This window comes from Phyllostomus discolor, chromosome X (assembly GCF_004126475.2).
Source record: "Phyllostomus discolor isolate MPI-MPIP mPhyDis1 chromosome X, mPhyDis1.pri.v3, whole genome shotgun sequence".
Lineage (NCBI taxonomy): Eukaryota > Metazoa > Chordata > Mammalia > Chiroptera > Phyllostomidae > Phyllostomus > Phyllostomus discolor.
Window position 1 is genome coordinate 65,802,715 of NC_050198.1, and position 18,013 is coordinate 65,820,727.

The 18,013-nt window shown below is 35.7% G+C and overlaps 1 protein-coding gene across 4 annotated transcripts in view; it reads right to left on the reverse strand.

Moving 5' to 3' along the window:
- Nucleotides 1-18,013, reverse strand: part of DIAPH2 (diaphanous related formin 2) — a 914,500-nt gene that overhangs the window by 729,891 nt on the left and 166,596 nt on the right. Inside the window, exon 1 of one of the 4 annotated variants that reach the window (XM_036016531.1) lies at nucleotides 6,063-6,068. The exons of the other annotated variants lie outside the window; for them this stretch is intronic. The gene's annotated coding sequence lies outside the window, so the exon portion shown is untranslated. Of the gene's footprint in view, nucleotides 1-6,062; nucleotides 6,069-18,013 lie in introns of those variants that run through there. 4 annotated transcript variants of the gene reach the window in all.

Sequence of the window (18,013 nt, forward strand, 5' to 3'; positions counted from 1 at the left end):
CACTGATAAACATAGACGCTAAAATCCTGAACAAAAATATTGGCAAACCACATCCAGCAACACATTATAAAGATCATACACCATGATCAAGTGGGATTCATCCCAGGGATGCAAGGATGGTACAATATTTGCAAACTGATAAAGGTAATACATCAAATAAATAAAAGGAAAGAGAAAAATCACATGATCATATCAATAGATGTGGTTTTATTTATTTGGGTCCTCTATTTTTTTCTGGATGAGTTTCCTTAAAGTGTTGTCTATTTTGTTTATCTCCTCAAAGAATTGCCACCTGGAGTTATTGATCCTTTGGCATCTCTCTTAGTCTCTATGTCATTTAATTCTGTTCTGATCTTGGTTATTTCCTTCCTTCCACTCTCTCTGAGCTTTGTTTATTGTTGTTTCTCCGGTTAGTATAATTATTGCTATTTTTAGTGATCACCAGAGCTGTTAATTTTTATCCTATGTGAAAGTTCTGAATTTGGAGATTGAAGATGCAGGTAGTCATTGTTTTTGTGGAGATAGTAATGAAATATGTTGAATTTGTCTAGATTATCATTTGGACTGAGACACTGTAAAAGTAATACAAATAATGTCTGAAATATCATCTTCCTGGTTAAGTGATTGGAAAAAAAACTAAAACATAATTAATACAGCTGACCTTTCAAAAATTACAAAAAATAAATATGGAAAAAGAATTTCATAATGTACAGCACCTATTTATGATAAAACAGTCAGCAAAGTGGGAGTAGAGGGAACATTCCTCAATATAATAAAGGCCATATACAAGTGACCTACAGTCCACATCATACTCAATGGGCAAAAACTAATAGCTTTCCCACTGAGATCAGGAATAGGACAAGGATGTCCACTTTCACCACTTCCATTCAACATAGTATCTGAAGTCCCAACCACAGTGATCAGAGAAAAGGAAAAAAAATAAAATAAAAGGGATCCAAAGTGGAAAGGAGGGAGCAAAACTGCCATTGCTTGCAGATGGCATGACAGTATATATAGAAAACCCTATAAAATCCACCAAAACTATTCAACCTAATAAATGAATATGGCAAAACAACAGGATACAGAGTCAATATTCAGTGATCAGAGGCATTTTTGTAAACCAACAATGAAATATCAGAAACAGAAATCAGGAAAAAATTAAATTTGATATAGCAACAAGAAAAATAAAGTACCTAGGAATAACCTTAATCTAGGAGGTAAAAGACCTGTACTCAGAAAACTATACAACACTGAAGAAAGAAATTAAGACACAAATAAATGGAAGCATATACCATGTTCATGGATTGGAAGAATTAACATCATCAAAATGTCCATACTACCCAAAGCAATTTATCGATTCAACATAATCCCTGTTAAAGTACCAATGGCATATCTCACTGGTATAGCACAAATATTTCAAAAATTTATATGGAACCATAAATGACCCCAAATAGCTGCAGCAATTTTGAGAAAGAAGAACAAAGTAGGAGGGATCACAATACCTGATATCAAACTATATTACAAGGCCATGTTAATCAAAACAGTCTGGTACTGGCATAAGAACAGATACGTAGACCGATGGAACAGAATAGAGAGCCCAGAAATAAACTCAAGTCTCTATGGTCAATTAATATTCAACAAAGGGGCAGAAGCATAAAATGGAATAAAAATAACTTCTTCAACAAGTGGTGTTGGGAGAGCTAGACAGATACATGAAAAAAAATTCAAACTTGACCACCAACTTACACCGTACACAAAAATACACTCAAGATGAATAAAACACTTAAATATAAGTCATGATACCATAACAGTCCTAGAGGAAAACACAGGCAGGAAAACCTAAGATATTCCACACAGCCATATTTTCATCAATATGTTCCTTAGAGCAGGGAACATAGAGGAAAGAATAAACAAATGAGACTTCATCAAAATAAAAAAGCTTCTGTATGACTAAAGAAAACATCAGCAAAATGAAGAGGGAACCAAGTGTATGGGAAAACATATTTCCAAATGATACCTCAGACAAGGGTTTGATCTCCAAAATATATAAAGAACTCTCACAACTCCACTCCAGGAAGACAAAAAAAACCACAATTTAAAAATGGGCAAAGGACCTGAACAGACACTTCTCCAAGGAGGACATGTAGAGGGCCCAGAGGCATGTGAAAGGGTGGTCAGCATCATTGGCCATCAGAGAGATGCAAACTAAAACTACAATGAGATACCACTTCACACCAGTCAGAATGGTCATCATAAATAAATCGACAAACAACAAGTGGTGGCAAGGTTGGTGAGAAAATGGAACCCTAGTACACGTTTGGTGGGAATGCAGACTGGCACAGCCACTGTGGAAAACAGTATGGAACTTCCTAAGAAAACTCTATATGGAACTGCCTTTTGACCCAGAAATTCCACTTCTGGGATTATATCCTAAGAACCCTGAAACACCAATTCAAAAGACCCTATGCACCTCAATGTTCACAGCAGCACGATTTATAATAGCCAAGTGCTGGAAGCAACCTAAGTGCCCATCAGTAAATGAGTGAATCAAAAAATTGTGGTAGCCCTAGCTGGTGTGGCTCAGTGGATTGAGTGCCAGCCCGTAAACCAAAGAGTTGCTGGTTCGATTCCCAGTCAGGGCACATATCTGGCTTGCAGGCCAGGTCCCCGGTATGGGGCATGTGAGAGGCAACCACACATTGGTGTTTCTCTCCCTCTCTTTCTCCTTCCTTTCCCCTCTGTCTAAAAGTAAATTAATAAAATATTTTTAAAAAACTGTGGTATATTTATACAATGTAATACTATGCAGCTGAAAGAAAGTAGGAGTGCCTACTCTTCACAACAGCTTAGATTGATATTGAGAGCATTATAGTTAAGTGAAATAAGCCAGGCATTGCGAGACAAATACCATAGGGTCTCATCTCTAAGTGAAACCTAATCAACAAAACAAACAAGCAAGCCAAGTATAACCAGAGACATTGAAATAAAAAACAACCTGATAGTAACCAGAGGGGAGGTAGGAAGGGATAACAGAGGGGAAAGGGGGAAGAGTCATCAAGGAACATGTAGAAAGGACACATGCACAAAGCCAAAGAGGGGTAGGACTGAGGGTGAGAGGTAGTGGGGGGGAATGGAGACAACTGTACTTGAACAACAATAAACAAAAAAAGAGAGAAAAAAACCTGCTACAAACTTATGCCCACAGGTTTCTGTATGAATATAAGTATCTAATTCTCTAGAAGGAGTCATATTAAAAAAAAATTAATTATATTTTTAATGTAATTGGTTTTCTTTTTAGTATTATGTACTTTATGTTTTACATTTAAAACATGTTTGTAGGAAGGTGCCTATAGGTTCACCAGACTGCCAAAGGGGTGCATAACACAAAGCATGTTAAGGACCCTTACAGTAACCTGTTTCCTTTAGTTTGTAATCTCACAACACTTACTCTGTCTACTGCCTATGATGGGAGAAAATGCATGTTACCATTTTAGATAGAGAAAGCTCATCTATGCAAATAATGACCTAAGAATATGGGCAGAATTTTATCAGTGACAATGTCCAATAATGTGGCATAACCAATTTCTTCACTCTACCATTTAAAGATAAAAACAATAGTGAAAACTTTATCAGGATTTGTTATTTTGGGCAAAGACTATGAAGATATTTAAATCTAATGTTTTCCCTCTCTGCTTTACCATTTTTTAGATCCAATTCTAAGAATAAGTTTAGACACTGTAACAAAGGTAATTTAATAACACTTTTCCAGATTATAAGTGTTTTCTACAGCCTAGAGAGAAACTATTTCAAGTAGGTAATGAAGCTGTAAATGTAAATGAAATAAAGAAAAATATCTTCTAGCAAACAAAAAATTACCCCATTATTTTCAAACTTGGCACAGAGAGGCACAGAGAACTCAAAAATGCCTGCATTATAATGTCTTCACATTATGGAAAGCAATTTAGGTTCAGCAAAACTTCACTTATTCCTTATAATAATGTTAATTTAAATTTTATTGGCTTTGTATTTTAATATGCATATTTATTTTAAAAGTTATATAAGAACTACTGGCATAATTTATATCTTATTTTGTATGGGCACATATATTTAAACAGCATAATTAAATTATTTTTAGCCAACACTGGGGGCTTTGAGAAGTTATGTCCTATAAAAGGGGGTCTATAGTTTGCTCAAATTTCAAAAACTGCCATAGGTAAAAAAAGAAGGCACTGGGAGGACTTTGGCTGTGGAGTGACAAATATATCTGTATTGTAAAAGATGGCTTGGGTATGGAGGTGTGTAGAAAAGCAGCTGTGGTAGAAAGTGGAAGCAGTAAGTTTGTTTAGTCTTTTTAAACCATCACAGAAGAATATGATGTGCTAACCATTAATGATGCAGTTAGAAAGACAAGACTGGATGAGAACAGTTTTTAAAACATAGACTTAATTTACCTACTAAGTGAATGAGGAAGCCAGACTAGGTAAGATGGAGGAACTAAGATGTTTTCCAAATTCATGCAAGCACTCAGCTAAATGATGATCTTATCTGCATGTTTACAATCAGGAAACAAAGGCTTACAACACCTGGGCAGTATAAGTGGTAGACCCTGAATTGATCCCATGTCTTTCTGAGTCTGAGGCCTGTGTGCTTAACCACTGAGTGACACTTTCTTCTATACTCATATTGATAAAGTTGTGTTTGTCTATGCTCCACAGAGCATATTGAAGGTGAGAAGACAAGGCCAAGTAAGAAAATCTGAGCCGTGATTACACTGGGAACCAGACAGCAGGAGGTACAAAATAGGATATTTTATAGATAGATAAGAATGAGTGAAATGGATAAAATTTTAATTTGTATACAAGCAACCGAATTCTCAATTTTCCCTTTATGTGATCTGACCTCCCAAAAATTATTGCAATATTTGAAGTGGTAATATATTTATAATAAAGTCACATCATCCATAAATGTTCAATTTAATTAAAGAAATTGACATGTTTGGGAACAAATAGTATTTTAGGATAGTCTTCTAGTTAGTATTTAAAGGAAGAATGCTTTGTTTACGTTAGTATATGTAAATTCTAAAAATACTTGGAAGTGGATCTTTTTTGGTTTCATTTCAGTCAACTGATTTTTACCTAACAAAGTCAAACATTTGTTTGTATTTTCTACAATAGCAATGGATTTATAGGTTATTCAAGCTTTTTTGTAATAAATAATTCATCTCTGCAGCATGAGAATCAATTCTATTCTTAAATAGTATACAACAAATATCACAAAATATTTTTGCTCAAAGCCCTAGCCTCACTTGAAAGAACAACCTGATAAGAATACTGAGCATGTAGTCTTCATAGGTTTTTTTTAAAGTTCAAACAATGTTATGGCTCAAAAGGGATATGTATCATGTTACAGTTAGAGGTTATGCCAATAGAACCAGCAATATAATATAATCCAATATGATGGCATTACTTCCAAAAATTACCCACTGTTCTGTTGGTAATGTTCTTACCTCTAAAGACCTAAGTTGTGAATTTGAACATAAGAAACCACACATTCCTGTGTCACCTAAATAATTATTCTAAAAATAACATTACTTCATGTTCTATATTTGATGGTTTATTATTTTAGCCTGTCGCTTGTCAGAGAGAAAATTTATATAACCCAACACTTCAACACACACACACACACACACACACACACACACCTCTCTAAAACGCTTTATTTCCTTCTTCTAGCAACCAATGTAAAAATATCAACATTAAATATTTTCAAAAGCTAAGATAATCATTAATGTCTTTACAAACTTGCTCACAAAATGAATGAACCTTTTAACTTATCAATTTAACTTATATATTCAGTGAGGTTTTGTACAGCAAACAATAAAACCCACAACTGGTGATCTTTTTAAGTGCATGTTTACAAACATAATTTACACTACTCAAATCTAGTATCAGTCAGAGGGCTCTGCAACCAATTCTACATTCCTTTAAACAAAAGAAAACAAACCAAATGAACAACAAAAAGTCAGCCATCTTGAGTCCAGTAGGGTAAGGCACTGTTGTGACATTTCCAACTAGTACAATTAAGGGAGAAACACTTTCAAAAGAAGAGGCTGCTATATAATGTGTGTCTTTGGGACAAAATCAGAAATCTTAACGACAAAACCTGAAGATTCCTAGGGTTTCTTCTAAAGTTATGGCCTGTCACTGGCAAGTATTAATAGTGTTATGCAGATCTATTTAGTCAATGAATAGAAGTTTCTTGGAGAAACAAGACATTATCCTAAGTCTGAGAGGAATATGAACATGCATTAAAGTTTCTGCCTGGCAAGAAGTACTAATGTAATATCAAATATTGATCTCTTCTCTAAAAGTATGTATAGTCACAAATTATATGCACATACAAAATGAACCAACACATTATAATTTGTTTACTCCCTTAATACAGTGGGAGGAAACTGATTTTGGAGTAATGGAAATTTGATTTTGAATCCAGTATCTGCTACTTAGGACTATTTTGCAGTAATAGTGACAATTTTTGTAGGTTTCACTGTCTTACAAAATTGTTTTGAGGATTTAAATATAAATAAGTATAAAATGCCCAGCACTATGCTTGACACATTGTTAATTAATCAATGCATATTCACTGCCTCTTATCAACATAATCATCACCAGTCACTGTGAACTCACTTTACATTTATTATCCTGATCCTTATAAGCAATGCTGCAAAGCAATAATTACCCCGAATTTACAAATGAGAAAACTTGAAGCCCACACAGTTAAGAAACTTATCTGAGGTCACAGAGCTAGTAAGTAGCAGAAATCAAACTTCTGATTAGTTTGAACTCCATGCTTGGGGGCCTACAAAGCCCTCTGTAATTTTGCCTTTCCCTACCTCTACAACTTCATCTGATGCCATTCCCCATCCCTATTCACTATTCTCTGGTTTATTATAACCACACTAGTCTATTTTCTAGCACTGGAACATCCCAAACCCATGTCCACATTAGGGGCTTTGCATGTGTTTTCCCGTCTGCTTTGAAGGCTCTTTTCCTGAATTTGTGCATGGTTGTCTCCTTCCATTATTTAAATATCACCCCCTCACAGAGGCCCTTCTCTGACGATCTTATATGGCGTAGCCCAGCATTAAATCAGCATCCTAAAAACCCCTACATCATTCCATTTTATTCTTTTGGGAGCTCTTATTGCTATTTGGTATTTTCTTTGCTTACTCATATGTTGATTCTCTATCTCCCTTCACTAAAATATAAGTCCCATGGCAGCAGGGGCTTTGTCTCGCTCCTTAAAAGCTGTATCCCCAGTCCACAGCATAGTACCTAGAGCACAGGAAATACTCTTAATATTTGTTGAATGAATGAATGAATGAATGAATGAATATACCACCCAAGATTTTAACTCTGTTGTTGAAATATACATACATATAAACACATATGCACACCATATTTGGAAAGTACAGTTACAGATGAGTTTTCATGAGACACAAACATGACAGAACGAAACTGTGGCACATTTCCCTGAAATACTGCATAATCTATCAGATACACTCATTAGCCTCCAATGAGAACAAATATATTACCTTCAGTCAAACTCTCTTACTCTTAGAAAGCTATACCCTATATATACCCTATATGAGTCCTGGAAAGAAAACTTGGCCTGGTTGTTGTGACTCAGTGGCTTGAGCACCATCCTGAGAATCAAAGGGTCTCCAATTTGCTTCCCAGTCAGAGCACATGCCTGGGTTGCAGGCCAGGGCCCAGTGGGGGCACGCGAGGCAACCACACATTGATGTTTCTCGCCCTCTCTTTCTCCCTCCCTTCCCCTCTGTCTAAAAATAATAAAATCTTAAAACAAAAAGAAATCTCTAGATTCATGATCTTACATAATCCTATAGACTAACCCTCCTTCTTCATCACACTAGGATCCAGAAGTCAGTCCCTTTGATCTACCTGGTCTCCTAACAGTCAACATCCCACATATGTCATTTTAGATTAGTAGAAAGTGGTGTGAGAGATTTTCTTAGACTAGATTGATGATTAAAACACAACACTAGTAATACTAAAGAGGCAGTGTGCTAAAGAGGAAAACTTACTGGAGTGGAAATTAGGGCACTTCAATTTCAAGCTTTGCTCAGTGACAGTTTGCTTTGTGCCATGAGATACGCACAGGTTCTCTGGTTGATTGTTTCCTTGCCTTATGAAAATGAGGTGTTGAACTAAAAGAGTATCTCTAAGGTTTCTTGCAGATGGAAGATTCCATAGTTCTATGACAAATTAAGGAATAGATACTTCTTGAGGCCTCTAAGAAAGAGTTACCACTACCAAGACAAAAAATGGGGCAGAAGCAGAGTAAGTCTCTCCCCAAAAGTGATATCCTATGGATACTGAGTCCCATATGACTTACCAAATTCCAACTGATTTTCATCCCTGCATATATACTAGAATAAACATATTACTTATACCTGAGGTTACTTACTGCTCCATGATTGTTTTTGATAATTCTTTATTTCCTCCACTGGATACTTTAAGTGTTACTCTTTCAGTAGACTTCCTCAAGGGCAGTGAATTTTTGTAATGTTTCACATAAAATTTTAGGATGATAGCTATTGCTGTGATACATTTTATATTACTAGAACTTTACAAAATCCTAGGGTTGGGAGATGGAACTTCTTTCCTCCAATATATATTTCATATACTGAAGCACAAAAATGTGCATGTGGGGAAGCATTTTTATGAGAAATATCATATACATTAGTAAATGTATTCACATTGATCTCACAAGTTATTTGTAACAATTCAAACAAAATGATATGCACCATCACCACTAACTGTGCCCCCCCAAAATTAAAATTATTTTGAAACATTGCTGACATTCCAAAGAATTCAAAAAATGAGTTTTCTTGGAATATTAAAAATTGCTACAGATCAACTATCAATCTGGTTTAGTCCCTGAAAGCAAAGAGAAAACAAAAAATTAAAGGGCAAAAGTTCTACTCTTGTCCCAGAAGATAATTACATGTATGGCTTTATGCAAAGCACAAGCACTTAGTGTTCAAAATACAACCAATCTGAAATATCTGTACCCAGTATAATCTCTGCAATGTGAATTTTGAAGTGTAGTAAACATGTCGAGTTCTCAGAAAAGTATGGTGTATGTGTAAAATATTATTTTTAAATAAGATATTAATTACTTATTTTTAAGGTTTATTTTTAGAGAGAAGGGAAAGGATGGAGAAAGAGAGGGAGAGAAATGTCACTATGTGAGAGAAACATGGATCAGTTGCCTCTCACACACCCCCAACTGGGGACCTGGCCTGCAACCCAGGCATGTGCCCGGATGAGGAATCAAACCAGTAATCTTTAGGGTTGCGTAGGTGCTCAACCCACTGAGCCACACTAGCCAGAACCAATATTAATTATTTCAAAGACCCCCGTAACTTCTACAATATACTAGTTTTCTTGGAAACCAATGACCTTTATGCATTGCTCTTATTTTTATCTCAACCAGCAGATTAATTTCTTCAGTAAACTTTTACTAAGCACCTACTATGTGCTAGACACTGGATGTATATAAGACACAGCCCCTGTCATCAAAGAGCTCAAAGTCAGCTTGAATAGCATTTTCTTTGCCAGAAGAATTTTTAATGAAAGTATCTAAGTGAGGCTTAGAAGAGATTATTTAAAACTATCACCTAACTCTTCTACTCATCCCGACATTTCCACTACTTTTAGAAAATATTCATTGTAGATGAGAATAAGCCAGATCAATTTATAGACAGAACTTTGTCAAATTCAGAAAAAAAAAAAAAACCATGAATTCAAGCAATGAAAATAAAGAAATTGTTTCATGCCACTGTTTCAGACATTTCTTAAATGAAACTATCATAAATTAGTAAAGCACAATACTTTCATACTGTTTTTAGACGTAACATAACTCATGTTGGGTTTTTTTAAAGAATTGATTCACCTTACATTTTAATGTAATATATGATAAATACAGAAAAATATATGTAATATAATAAGTTATAAAGCAGAATCTAATTGTTCATAAGCCCACTACCACTTTTTCCTATATTTGGAGAAATTCTGTAGTCAATCTATACTCTGTATAAATAAGAAATAAGGGTTTTTAAGAAACTGGGGATATAAAAGTTTCAAAGTATAAAAATCAATTTCTACCCTCAAATTTTAGATTGACTTAAGTTTTTGGTCTCTAAAGTTAGAATTCTTTTGGGAGAAGACAAAATGTATTTTAAAAAATATTGTACTAATCCCTCAAGCATCCCTGTAAGGTGAGACATAATATCCCCCTTTTATAGATTGGACAAGTTCTTTAATCAAATTTGGCCATGATACACAATGACAAATGGAGCTGGGAATAGAATCTAGAACATCTGATTTCTAGTTCAGTATCCTATCCATTAGTCTTTCTCCCATGCTTTTGGCACTTCTTGTCCTAAAATGCAGTCCTGGATCACTTATTCTCCAAAGTACAGTCTCACTTGTCAAGGCCATCAAGATACAGAACTTAGAAAAAAAATTATTGCTTTAGTTTGGGAACTTAATGGAGTAGTGCAATATCACAGAGTAATAACACAGGACAATAAAAGATTCCAAGTGTAGAAAAAATGTACCATGTACTTACTGCCTTCAAAATAAGTTGGGTAAGATTCAAATATGTACATAAAGTAGCATACTTTGTTTCATGGATTAATTTGATAATGCAGTACATACAGCTATACAGAAATCAGGCACTTACTGACTTAGAATACAGTTAAAGAAACTAAAAGATCCTGTTCATGTGGTGAGATAGAAATTCTTTTACAATGCTTATAACAACATGCCAGCTTGGTATAATCCTTCTGTGATAAGAAAATTTAAGAGCCTCAAAAATTATGCATTCTCTTTGATCTTGTAATGCTACTTCTAAGAATCATCACAAGAAATAATTTGAACTGTATACCAAGATTCACATATTAAGATGTCCATGATATAATTTTTAGTAAGGAAACTTGTAAATACTGGCAGAGACCAAATGTAGGGAAATGGAGAGATAAATTATAGTACCTACTTAAAATGGAATATTATATAGCCATTAAATATTTTTGATATAGCAATATATTGTTTAGTTAATGATATGTGAAATGAGATACACAACTCTATGTATAGTATGATTTCAATTATGTAAAACTATTTCTATCATCTAAATGGTGATCCACGGTAATGTTAATGGTAATTGTCCCTAACAGAATTTTAGTTATAGCCCTGGCTGGTGTGGCTCACTGGATTGAGCACGGGCTGCGAACCAGAGTCGTTGGTTCAGTTCCCAGTCAGGGCACATGCCTGGATTGCAGGCCAGGTCCCCAGTAGTGGGGGCATGAAAGGCAACCACACATTGATATTTCTTTTCCTCTCTTTCTCCTTTCCTTTCCCTCTCTCTAAAAATAAATAAAATATTTAAAGAAATAATTTTAGATATATATTTTCCTCTTTAAAACCTGCTGTGTTTCCACATTCCCTAAATTGAAGATTATTACTTTTGTAATTAAAATTCATTAAATATCATTTAAAAAATAAAACTAGGGAGTGATGGCAGCACTGCCCAAGGAACCGTGGGTTGAGGACCCAACACCATCTGACCCCCTCAATCCACCTGCCTAGGTGGACAAGATGGTGCCCTGGTGTCCCAGAACTCTCAGGAGATGCCACTGCCTACCCCCAAATCCTGCCGCACAACTCTGTACCTTCCTCTCCCAGCTCATGCCTATCTCCAGCCCAGCAATGCCCCGCAACATATGGCCACCAGTCGTTGGCAGATACAAGGGCTGGAACTGCAGCTAACCTGATCGATCCCTTGTCCCTCCACCTGCTTCCTCAGCTGTTATTGAGGACTCTGGCCCCTCCATGCTATATTTTACTACCACCCCCTCCCCCAGCGCTGCAACTGGTGTGTTTGGTCTAAGCTTCCTCAATTCCACCCATGTTGGAGGAATGTTCCTGGTACAAGAAGGAATGAAATATTGGGATTGATTACCATGACAACTGGAAGAAAGAGCTCCTGCAGGGATCTACCATAGATGGATCCTACGAGAACCAAGAACAGACCTAGAGCTATAACTACTTTTCCAAATCTCAATGCCCAGCATTACCTACCTTCTGCCTGTTTCCCCCACCAAAACAAAATACACACACACTCAATTTACACACACACACACACACACACACACACACATGGTCCTTCTTCATCCAAAGAAGGTTCCATCCAAATCTGTGAGCTCTCAGAGATCATACTGAGGAATCAAACAATCACTGTCATCTGAGGCTGCCAAGATGAACCTTAACGTCAGAACACCTGAAATATGTGTAGCATTTTTTAAACAGTTTACAGATTGCCTTTATGTCTCACTTAATTTACCCAACAACACTTGGATGAGGAGGCAACTTATCCAGAGGCACACAGATTTTTTTAAAATGGCATAACCTGGACTTCTAAGAAGTTAGCTTCACCACTTTATGATAATCAAAAGAACACATGGATTCAGTGAAATTCCAATACATTGCTGGAAGTCTTTTTCTTGTCTTAAATATATGTGTGTTTGTGAATTTGCTGAAAATCCGTGGGTATCATTAAAGTTTATCCAAAACAGTAAGTGAAGAATATACTCCTTACAGTTAGGCAAAATACATATAATCCTAAATCAAAAATGCAAATAAACTGAGGAAAAGAAACCACACATACACACATGCGCACACACACACACACACACACACACACACAAATCTTACCATCTGTTTTGGTCCAATTTACTCATATAAATAAGTATAAGCCTGTAATAAAGAAAGGGTAAGAATAAAAGAAATAATGCATGAAAGAATAAAATATTGGGGTGGCCAAAGAGTCCATTTAGTTTTTCCCATAAGATAAAAGACACATTTTTATTTCACCAATAACTATATTGATTTGGATATTCTGAGTATGTTGACTATCTCCCACATGGTAGAACACTGATTGTTCTCAATTAATGTCTCAATTTGATCACTATGAACTTCAACTAGTCTGCCCAACCAAGGAGCATTGTGCAATGAGAATACCCTAGCACAAAACTTCACAAACCTTCAATCAGTCACAGCACCTTCTCCATACACTGCACAAATCTTTTCTTTTTTTAGTTTCAGTTGTGTTTTTACCTTTCTTGCAATAATATAACATAATATATTTAAAATGTTGCTTGAACTTTTTGGCCAACCCAATAAATAGTTAACAATAAAGGAGAAACACAAAACAGTTGAAGAAAAAAATGTAGAAAGCTATAAAAAAATGAGGACACAAAAGAAACCCTTCCTTCATAACAAAGCAGATACAATCTCTCCTGCCTCAACCAAAAAAGATTTGCTCTTTCAACTTCAAACACAGAGAGGATGCTTCTTCAAATATGGATCGCCTTGCATTTGTTTAAAACAGTCTTCAACACACATCCTTATAGACAGAAATTTATAAGTAAAATATATTGATGAGGGGAGGGATTGTGAAAGAATATGGATTACATATCACCTGAACATCCATACTCAAGCAGAAAAGAAAGGAAAAAAAGAAAAAAAAGACCTTCCCCATGAAAGGTATTGTACATATATTCCCTTCAGTTAAAATTATTTCCCAATTCCTGCCCTCACTAATGTGGCTGGCTCAGTGGATTGAGTGCTGGCCTGTGATCCAAAGCGTCACTGGTTTGATTCCCAGTCAGAGCATGTGCCTGGGTTGCAGGCCGGGTCCTCTGTAGGGAGCACATGAGGGGCAACCACACACTGATGTTTCTCTTCTTGTCTTTCTCCCTCCTTTCCCCTATCTCTAAAACTAAATAAATAAAATATTTTTAAAAATTATTAAAAATTATTTCCCAATTCCTAATACCCTCCCATTGATTACACAGTGAATAATTAAGACAAGCCCTACATATTGCATTAAAAGATACAAAGCAACTCAGAATTCTTTGCATAATCAATACCAAAATAGCACAATAAATCAAATCAACAACCTAACTATGAAATTTTGGCTATTTGTAAGGTGATAGCATCATTTTCATGATTATTAATTAGTATAAATGAGTATAAAACCAATCTTCTATTTTTAAATACCATATGTTGACTTGACCATGTATGTATGCACACATTCAAAAGTATACAGAATAATCTAGGTAAAGTTCAAAGTCCAGACACAGTCAAGGTCACCTCATTAACACTAACATTAGTTGGAACTCTCTAGGTAATATTCAGTCTTGGGAACTCAAGACAATTATTCACTGATTGTCTACTATATGTCAGTATGTTAGGTACCCTTAGTACAACAGACACAAATGAGCCCTGGCTGATATAGCTCAGTGACGGAGTATCAGCCTGTGAAGCAAAGGGTGGCCAGTTTGATTCCCAGTCAGGGCAAATGCCTGGGTTGCAGTAGAGGCCAGGTCCCCAGTAAAGGGTGCACCAGAGACAACCACACATTAGTACTTCTCTCCCTCTCTTTCTCCCTCCCTTCCTCTCTGTCTAAAAATAATAAATAAAATATATAAAAATAAAACAGACACAAATGAGATAGTCTGTGTCTTGGAGGAACTTAAAGAGAGGAAGAATGCTTATTAACTTCCATGAGATATTGGCCTTACTATGATTCATTCATTTGAATACGCTATTCATTCATTTCAAACCATTTCTGCAGATGTACTATGTGTGGCATTTGTGCTTAGTGTTAATTGATAATTAAAAAGACACTGCTCAAATTGGAAGTTGAAAATATAATTCTTAAGGAGTTCACAGTACTCACTATATGCCAAAACCATAGAGAATAAGTCAACAAATCTATATTGAGCATCTCCTATATGCCAGAAACTCTGCTGACTTAAGGAGGTGGGAGCAAATAAATACAATGGCCTCTACTCAGGTGGTTCCTCTTTTCTAGTAATATAAGTCAAAAGAGAAGCATATAGGGGTGTACAGGAATGCACAGGAAGACCCACCCCAGATGTCCAGAAAGGCTTCCTGGAAGAGGAAGATGAAACCTAAAGGATAAGCCAGAATTAGAGAACATAGGAAAACGTGAGGTTTTACAGGCAAATGAAAGCGTTCCAGGAAGAAGGCAGAGCACTTGTGAAGACTCAGTTATAGGAGACAATAAAATAGAGTCATGGAAATGGAGGAAACTCAACATGGCTGTAGATACTTATGTGTGTTCATGTGTACATGTGTGTGTGTCAGAGAGTTTGTGCCTGTGAGAGAGCCAGAGAGAGAGGGAGGGAGTGTGTATGGGTCTGTGTACTTGAGAGAGAAAGCAAGAATTTATTTGCTGGGTGCAGATGCTGGTGAAGACAAACATAGGCCTAGTCATGAAACCCCTTGAAAGTCCAATTACACGGTTTTGACTCTATTCAGTAGAATGTAAACATTGAGGATTTTAAAACTAGGGGTGGATAGATTTGATTTAGATTTGTATGGAAAGTAGAGGAAAGGGAGGCAAGAATGGTAGAAAAGGAACCAGTTAGGAGGTTGCTGGTGTGATTAATCTAAGTGAAAAAAGTATGGTGTCCTAAACTGGGAAAGAACAGTGGGAATGAGGAAAAAAGGACCAGTTTCAGAAATACTTGAGCAGTTAAAATCAACTGCATATGGTGGTGGATTGGAGGTAGAGAATGAGGAATTGCTAGATATGAAAAGCAAAGGCCCAGTTCTGGCTCAGACATCTGAATGTATGGTGGTATCCATTTCCCAATGTGGAGAATACAGAAGGGAGTACAGGCATGCTGTTGCCATTTTGTTTTGTTAGCATTAAGTAAAAATGTGTTTTCTTATAATTTTTGATTTATTTTAATTTTTATTTTAATTGTTGTTCAAGTACAGTTTTCTGCCTTTCACTCTCATCCCAGCCCACCCCCCCAGTGCTTCCCACCTCCCTTCCATTTCCACCCCCCCATAGTTTTTGTCCATGTGTCCTTCATACTTGTTCCTGTAAACCCTTCCCCGTTTCCCCTGAAATTCCCTCCCCTCTCTCCGCTCTGATCATTGTCAGCCTGTTCTCTATTTCAGTGTCTTTCGATATATTTTGCTTGTTTGTTTGTTTTGTTGTTTAGATTTCACTTAAAGGTGAAATCATATGGTATTTGTCTTTCACCGCCTGGCTTATTTCACTGAGCATAATGCTCTCCAGTTCCTGGAGAAGAACTGTCACAAAGGGAAGGGGCTCCTTCTTTCTTTCTGCTGCATAGAATTCCATTGTGTAAATGTACCATCGTTTTTTGACCCATTCATTTACTTATGGGCACCTAGGTTGCTCCCAACACTTGGCTATTGTAAATCGTGCTGCTATGAGAATAGGTTCTTTGTTGATAATAGTTGTTTCTGTTTGTTTTATTACCCAGTGGAATAAAAGAGGACTATTCTGATTGTGCTTTCCTATCACACACCCCTTCAATGATTTGGAGACAAGTATATCCTGCCTAAACCTTCTCCCTTTTCAGCTTTCAAACATTTCAAGAATTAGAGATCACATACAAAAACTTAAGGTTGTTCCTGGTCCATAGAACAAAATCAATACAAGTCATTACCATTATTAATTAGCAGCATACTTTAGCATTCATAACATTATTCTTAGAAATCTTTCCCATTTTCATTTTCTCTCTACCCCCCTTAAAAATAAGTTTGTAAAGAATGTACAAGAAATCGTTAAAAATACTACCATACCAGAAACTAGTTTTTACATTGTAATCTAATCTTTGATTACATGCTTACATTTTACATAATTGAAAGCATGCATCATAATACACATGTAACTGCTTTTGATCACTGTATCAAGCTAATGTTTTCATTTTCTACACAGCCTATATTATAATTTTAATGCCTACCTGATATTCTTTTAAGTGTTTGGCCATTAATTTATGCATCCCCTTCTTTTTAGAATTAAGGTTACCACCTAAGCCAATTTCCACTTGTATAAACAATCCTGCAAAGAATCACTGTTTCCTTATTCTGGATAATTTCCTTAAGATAAATTCTCCTAAGTACTATATAACAGAGGTCAAAGGGTATAAATATTCTGTATATCCTGTCAAATTCCTTTTAAAACAGATTTAACACTATCAGCACTTTAATAAATTCATTCGCATTATGTAATGTGACTTTAATTATTTCCAATTAAATAGATGGAAAAATTATACTTTTTAAAATTTGAATTTCTCAACTGGTATGCTAATTTCCCCACTTTACTAATTGTATTTCCACTTATGTGTAGTGCCTCTTTTTTTGCACATTTATCTGTCCAAACATGTTTCCATCATGCTCCGTGCAGTACTTAGATAGCAACAATAGTTATCCCTTGTGTGAGAACCTTGTAAATATTTTTCAGTGTTTTATTTTTGATATTTCCATAATAATTTAGCTTATATTTATTAAAAAATAACTTTTTTTCTCACCCACAGACAGATTTTCATTGCTTTTATTTTTTTTCCTTTTTTTTATTGTTGTTCAAGTACAATTGTCTCCATTTCTCTTAGAAAGAGGGGAAGCGAGGGAGAGAAACATCGATGCACGAGAGAAACATTGACAGGTTGCCTCCCATATGTGCCCAAACAAAGGAACAAACCTGAAACCTTTTGGTTATAGGACACTCCAACCAACTGAGCCACACCAGGGTGAGCAGGAATAAATCTTTTCTTTTGTAACTTCAGTTACTTCAAAGCTTATCATGTTTTCACTTTGAAATTTACTTTTAATCTCTATATGATTTTCATATACAACATGAGTTATGAACCTATTTTTCTCCCAGATTTATAGGCAGAATAATAAATGGTGTTGGGATGCCTATCTCTTCCCCTTATTTTATATCCTTACAAAATACTAATTCTTCCTACTTATTAGTATATCAATCAATCATATGTTATTAGATTTTAGAATTTCTTTTTACTTTCACTTATCTGTATGAATGTGCGCTAATACAGTATCTCCCATAAAAATATTGT